The sequence below is a fragment of the Myotis brandtii genome, unplaced genomic scaffold (assembly GCF_000412655.1).
Source record: "Myotis brandtii unplaced genomic scaffold, ASM41265v1 scaffold174, whole genome shotgun sequence".
NCBI classification, from domain to species: Eukaryota; Metazoa; Chordata; class Mammalia; order Chiroptera; family Vespertilionidae; genus Myotis; species Myotis brandtii.
Genome location: NW_005356437.1, coordinates 2,166,077 through 2,172,861, shown reverse-complemented (window position 1 = coordinate 2,172,861; position 6,785 = coordinate 2,166,077).

Here is a 6,785-nt window from a genome sequence, read left to right as displayed (position 1 = left end):
GGGGGGCCCCCCCCCCCCCCGAGTGCACAAATTTTTGTGCACCGGGCCTCTAGTATATAATAATTATTAGGCTTGTGTATATTATTATACCTATCTCAGGATTGAAATGAGGGTTAAGTGAGATATTCTTAGTGCTTACAACAGAGCTTGGCACCTTCTAAAGGCACAAATATTATATTTTTGTGCACCGGGCCTCTAGTATATAATAATTATTAGGCTTGTGTATATTATTATACCTATCTCAGGATTGAAATGAGGGTTAAGTGAGATATTCTTAGTGCTTACAACAGAGCTTGGCACCTTCTAAAGGCTTGACAAATATTAGCAATACACCCTCCCTTTCTCCAATGCTGGCCTAGTTTTTCCCCTGCTCAGATGGGTTTTGAAAAGAAAAATTATTAATATGTTTAGAAAATCCTAAAATTCATATTTGAAGAAAACAAAATGGAATTATTTTTCAAAGACAGCCTCCAGCTGGCCAGAAGCACTTCGTCATCTCTTACAAAGATGAGTTAATATCTATCACGCTCTCATCCGGAATGACTCACAGTGACAGCGTCTCATGTCCAAGGGTGAGTTTGAAGTGTTTCTCCCGTCATTTTTTACTGACGAAACTCACCATTAGGTGGCAGCCACGCCAGAGTTCCTCAGAGAGAGCAGCCTGACTCTTGAAAGCAGGGCCACTTGCAGAGGCCATGCTGCTCAGAGGCAAACATCTGACTCATCCCGGGAGTGTTAGCTCAGAAAATGGCAAGGGCTTATTTAAACAGTGTGTGAAATATAACATCTCTGGGCCCAGAGTAGTACAATAGATATGGTAAGCCTCAGTGTCATCGCCCCAGAAATAAAAAAATTAATGTGGTTGATAAATGAAGACATCAGAGCTTATAAGCTATTTTAGACACATGCTATACATTTGATTCCAAGATAATTAATTGATATTGCTAGCAACGTCACCAAGTCAGATGTCTCCCCTCCCTGCTTGAAAGCGTACAATGACCCCATTTGTCAACCAGTGGTGGGAGTAGGGGGTGAGAGACTGATGTCAGAACTTCAGTGGAGCGATCATGGTTTGAGAAAGCACATACAATACTCGCTTCATAATACACTAGTAAACGCAGGAAAGTAAAGCTTGATGGAATCTATCCAGTGGCTATATGCAAAAGATAAGAGTGAAAAAGCACTGAAAGGACATGGATTTTTAAAAGCTATCGGGAGCACGGCATAATATTAACAACAGTAACGATAATTAGCACTTATCAAGTCCTTAATATGCACAGTGCTATCTGCCTTACTTACATGTTTTAGCTCATTTAGTCCTCATAATCCCCATGAGGTGGAAATTATTAATATTCCCATTTGACAAATAAGCAAACTAAGGCTCAGAAAACTTAAATAATTTGCCTCAAAGCATACAGCTAGAATCAGAGACAGTATTCAAATCTCGGCATCCTGACTCCAGAGAGTACAGGAAGTCTGAGGTGGTTGGCAGGACTCCTGAATGCCCTGCAGTTATTTTCCTGCATCCTCTTTTCCCAGGTGTACCCAGACCTCTTGGGGAACTAAGTTGCCTGCAGAAGAGCAGCTTCCTGGGCTGGCTGGACATTCCAGGAGCTGAGGTGTCACCAGAGGTAACATTGAAGGAGGAAGGGACTAATGGATAAACAGCTCTGTCAAACAGGTATTTGTGCCCTAGCCGGGTTGGCTCAGTGGAAAGAACATCAGCTTGTGGACTGAAGGGTCCCAGGTTTGATTCCAGTCAAGGGCACATGCCTGGGTTGAGGAGTCCTCCTCGGCCCTGGTTGGGGCATGTGCAAAGGCAACCAATCACTGGGAAAATATCCTCAGGTGAGGACTAAAAAAACAAACAAAAACAAAAACAATAAAACAGGTATTTGTCCACGGTTGAGTACAAAACAAGACATTTACTATTCCAAAGTGAAAGCCTCCAAATTTAGAAATCTCCAGCCCAAGTTGAGATTATTAAAATACTTGCTCTGAAAGCCTTGGGAATCTCTCTTTTCCATATTCCTTCTTTAAAGGGCAGGGCCCTGAGCTCACTATGCTCTCTCACATACCTAGGCTTTGCACATGTCCTGTTGGCCACTTGTCATCAGCTCAGACCTTGTTTCCTCTGCAGAACCTCACTGCCACCACCAGTGTTCCATGTGCTGTCTTCTCTGCTCCTAGGAGATTCTGCAGCAACTAGCACTGGACTTATCTGACTGCATTTACCTATTTTCTGCCCCTCCTCTGGACTATGAGCTCCCTAAGGGCCTAGATCTGCCCTTCTTCATCCTCAACTGCTCAGTCCAACCCAGTGCCTGGCACAAAAAATACACCATTCAGAATGTCTACCAGGTGAATAAGTTCTTAAATACCTGCTTGTTCTCAGGTTAGAGAGTAAAACACCTTCAGCCATAAAACTGGATCATATTTAAAAGCAGGAGCAGGCTCTTTGAAATCCCAGTTTTGGGCTCCTGGTCTTAGCTGCGTTCCAAGACAAGCAAGAGCCTGGGACACGCTAGATATCTATTACAGGGAATCTGGAATGCCACCCCAGGGGCTTCCTTAGAGCCTGTGGATACCTGACTAGAGGTCCCTGTCTGTAGCAAGGAGTCAGGGGGACGTCCCTCTGGCCCCCATCTCCCTCTGGTTCTCAATAATAGCAAGAGGGTTCTTCCTGAAACGAACCCAGCAGTCAGTTGGGTTTTTTGTTCACAATTAACTTTCAGGTTGTTGGTCTTCTTTAGCCGTGTGGCACTGCAAAACTGTAGCTTACACCCCTGTCCTAAATCCCTTACAGATATAGATGCATGCATTTTTTAAGTGGAATTTATTGAGTTTATAGAATCTGTACATTGATGTTTTTCATCACATTGAGGAAGTTTCCAGACAAAGCCTGGGGTAGTGGTGACTTCACCGAACTGGTTTTGGGGTGATTTTGAACATTGCTCCTGGCTTCCTGAGCTGGCCTATTCAGTCCTTTATGCCCCCTCCCCCCACTTAAGATTTTGTAAACTATCTCGTGTTTTAAAATAAATCTGTTGTATGTTTAAAACAACCATAATTGTTTTTCTAGTGCTTGCAACTACCAATCTTGCCTGAAGCACCCTTACCCAGAGACAACCACTGTTGCTATTTTGGTGAATATTAAGGGGTTTTTACATATTAAAAGCCTTAAATTAATCAATGGAATTTTTCTTTCTTGAAATCCAATTAATGAGGAGATAGATATTTGCTAGACCTCTTTTGGAAACCAAAAGCTTTGCATAAACAGAGTCAGCCTTATGTTATACACTAAATGATTTTTCATAAGGTCACATGACCTAACAAATGTTTATTCCAGATCTTTTCTAGGCTTCCAAATAATCTGGGGAAATTTGTTAAAAAGGTAGACATCCAGACCCCAATACATTCCCCAGATTTATTTTTTCAAGTGTCCCAGGAGATTTTGTTATCCATCATTGTTGGAGGACCTTTGGTCCTCAGGATACCTCCACTTAAATGTTTTACTACCCCCATGAAATGTGTCCCAACCTGACTCCTTATTTGTTTATGGCCAAGTGATATTCCATTGTGCAAATGTACCACCATTTCTATGCACTCATCTATTGATGGACTCTTGGGCTGCTTCCACCTCTTAGCTATTGTAAATAATGCTGCAATGAACATGGGGGTGCATATATTCTTTCCAATTGATATTTCAGGTTTTTTCAGATAAATTCCCAGAAGTGGAACCTCTGTGTCATAAGGCAGTCCTATTTTTAATTTTTTAAAGGTAACTCCATACAGATTTCTCTGAAATCAATAAAAACATATTTTTAAAAAATAAAGTAAGCACTCTATTATTATAGTTTCAGTTAATGGTAGTGAATAAGTTGAGTCATTCAAGTTGAAGACCTAGGGCTCATCATTGATTCCTATATTGTCCCTCCATATGAATTTACCAAGTCCACTGACTCTACTTCCTTGATATTTCTCACACCAGTTATTTCTTCCCATTCTCACTGCCCATTCTATAGTTCAGGTCTTCATTGGTGCTTATCTGGATTACTGGCCTCCCAGTAACCCCTCTTGACCTCCCAATCCTTTCTCCATGGTACTGCCAGAATGATATTTCTAAAACAAATTGTATCGCGACAGTCCTCATTGCCTTCAGAATAATATACTTACTAGTTGTGGGACTTTGAGTAAGCTACTTAGCATCTCTTGCCTCCATTTCCTGATCAATAAAATGGGAATAACTATCGTACCTCTTATAGCTATTGCAAACATATGATATAGTTCATGTGTGATGTGCCTGGTGCATGATGTACACTTTGAAAATATTACTTCTAGTTATTTGTTTCTCATGTTCATTATTTGTTGATACCTGTAGTGATTCTGTGATGCTGGTTGTGTCTTCAGCATCTTATTATTTTCCTTATTTTAAAGAGTATCTTAAGTCTCAGCCATGTAGTTTGGGTTCAGTTGACCCCACTCCAACTCTAGGAGTGAGTCCCAATTGACTTAAGCCAATTTAGAGTATCACCTTAAGTCAAGAACAATGAGAGCCAAATTTAATTTCGGTGGTTCAGTTTTTATTATTAAAGTATGGGCTTGCCCTGGCCTGGTAGCTCAGTTGGTTGAAGCATTGTCCCATTCACCAAAAAGGTTGTGGGTTCGATTCCAGGTCAGGGCACATACCTAAGTTTCAGGGTCAATTCCTGGTCGAGGCACATAAGGAGGCAACTGATGGATGTTTATCTCACATTTCTCTCTCTCTCTCTCTCTTTCTCTCTCTCCACTCATCTCACTTTAAAAATCAATGAATACATATCCTCAGGTGAGGATTATACAAAAAAAGTGGGCTATTCTTTTCTGGAGATCCTGAACAAGAATAATTGGAACTATAGGCTGCCATTATAAGATCACACGTGAAACTAGCTTTATTATGAAGCAACTAAATGAAAGCAAAGTGCAGGCTTGGAATGAATCATGATTGAGCTGCTGATTTCAGCCTCACCTGAAGCTAGACCTATCTCTTGACTTTTTGTGAGCCCATAAATTTACTTTATTGTTTAGGCCATTTCATATAGGTTTTCTAATGCAACATAAATTCTAATATATAGTACCTAAAATGGATTCTTGAATATGTCTTTTTCTTCAGGTCATTCTGTTATAAATGAAGCTGACTCTAAGGTCCTTACCTGCTATGGTGGGTTGAATGGTGGCTCCCCAAAATATATGTCCACCTGGAACCTGTGAATGTGAATGTACTTGAAAAAAAGGGCCTTTGCAGGTGTAATTAAGTTTAGGATCTCAAAATGAGATATACTGAATTAACTAGATGGGCCCTAAATCCAATGACAAGTGTCCTTATAAGAGACTAAAGAGACATGGAGAGGAGAGAGTGGAAAGCCATGTGACAGCAAAAGTAAATGTTGGAGTTATGTATCCAGAAGCCAAGGAATGCCTGGAGCCACCAGAAGCTGCAAAAATCAAGAAAGGAATATCCCCTAGAATCTTAAACAATAGAGTCTTGGGACACTTTAATTTTGAATTTTTAGCCTCCAGAATTGTGACAATAAATTTCTATTGTTTTAAGCTATCCAATTTGTGGTAATTTGTTGTGATAGCCCTAGGAAATTAATATACCTGTCTTATGAGGACAATTTGCATATATAGAACTGTAACAGAATGAAGAGACGCTGTATTCATAAATTTCCGCCTTTTGTAGGAGAAATTGCCTGAGTATATTTCTTCACAGATCTTTCTTCATTATGGTTCTTCCATCTATATCTGTAACAGGTGACTACTTTATATTCTATTTTATCTAGGTCTTTTTTTTCTCCTTTTCTATCACAATTTAAGCCATATATGCCACTTTGCCTGACTGTTCCAGTCTACACCTACTGTCCCAATGTTAATAGCACCATTTCTCTCTCAAGTGTCTTTATGTGCTCAGTTAATTTTATGGCCACCCAAGCTTCAACCCTGTTAATGAAATCTGTCAGCTTCTACCAAACTCATTGCATTTAAGATCTGCCATCACCTTCCTACTTACACTTCTTGAAGTCACATGCCATGCCCAGAGCTCTGGTCCCTTAATGGCCAGCACCACATATTTCCCCAGTCATGATGGATTGGGGTGATCACCTGGCTCAAGCATCCGTCATCTATCAGTGGTTCTCAACCTTGGCTGCACATTAGAATCACCTGGGAATCTTTTTAAAATCTTGATTTCGGGCCTCATCCTCTGGAAATTCTGTTTCTTTGTTATGGGGTGAGGATGAGATGGGGTGAGGATGAGATGGGGAAAAGATTCCCAGGTGATTCTAATGTGCAGCCAAGGTTGAGAACCACTGAATAGGCTGGTCAGAAGCAGGTGATTTTTGTCATCTGTCTCAAAAAGATGAGCTGGATATGTTAAGTTCCTCTCTCAAGAATTTGAAATTGGAAAATCAAGAGATGTGGGTCATTAGGAACACAGCAATAATGAAAGGGGATGAGGCAGCATTCAAGATGTGAGTAACAATCTGTTTATCACCCAATTAAAGGGATGGAGAGAGTATCCATCATCAATATTGCCACAGGATTGCACATATGGAGTTGTACTCTAGGGTGCACCATTCACACAGAATGCCTTGTGACCTTTGCTCCCTAAAACTGCAATACAGTAGCCTTGATCATTTTGTTTCCTGGCATTTTTCTATTCCAGTTTCATATCTGTTATATATCTCTATCTGTAGTTCTTAAATACTGCTTTATGTTAGAACTAGAGGCCCGGTGCACAAAATTCA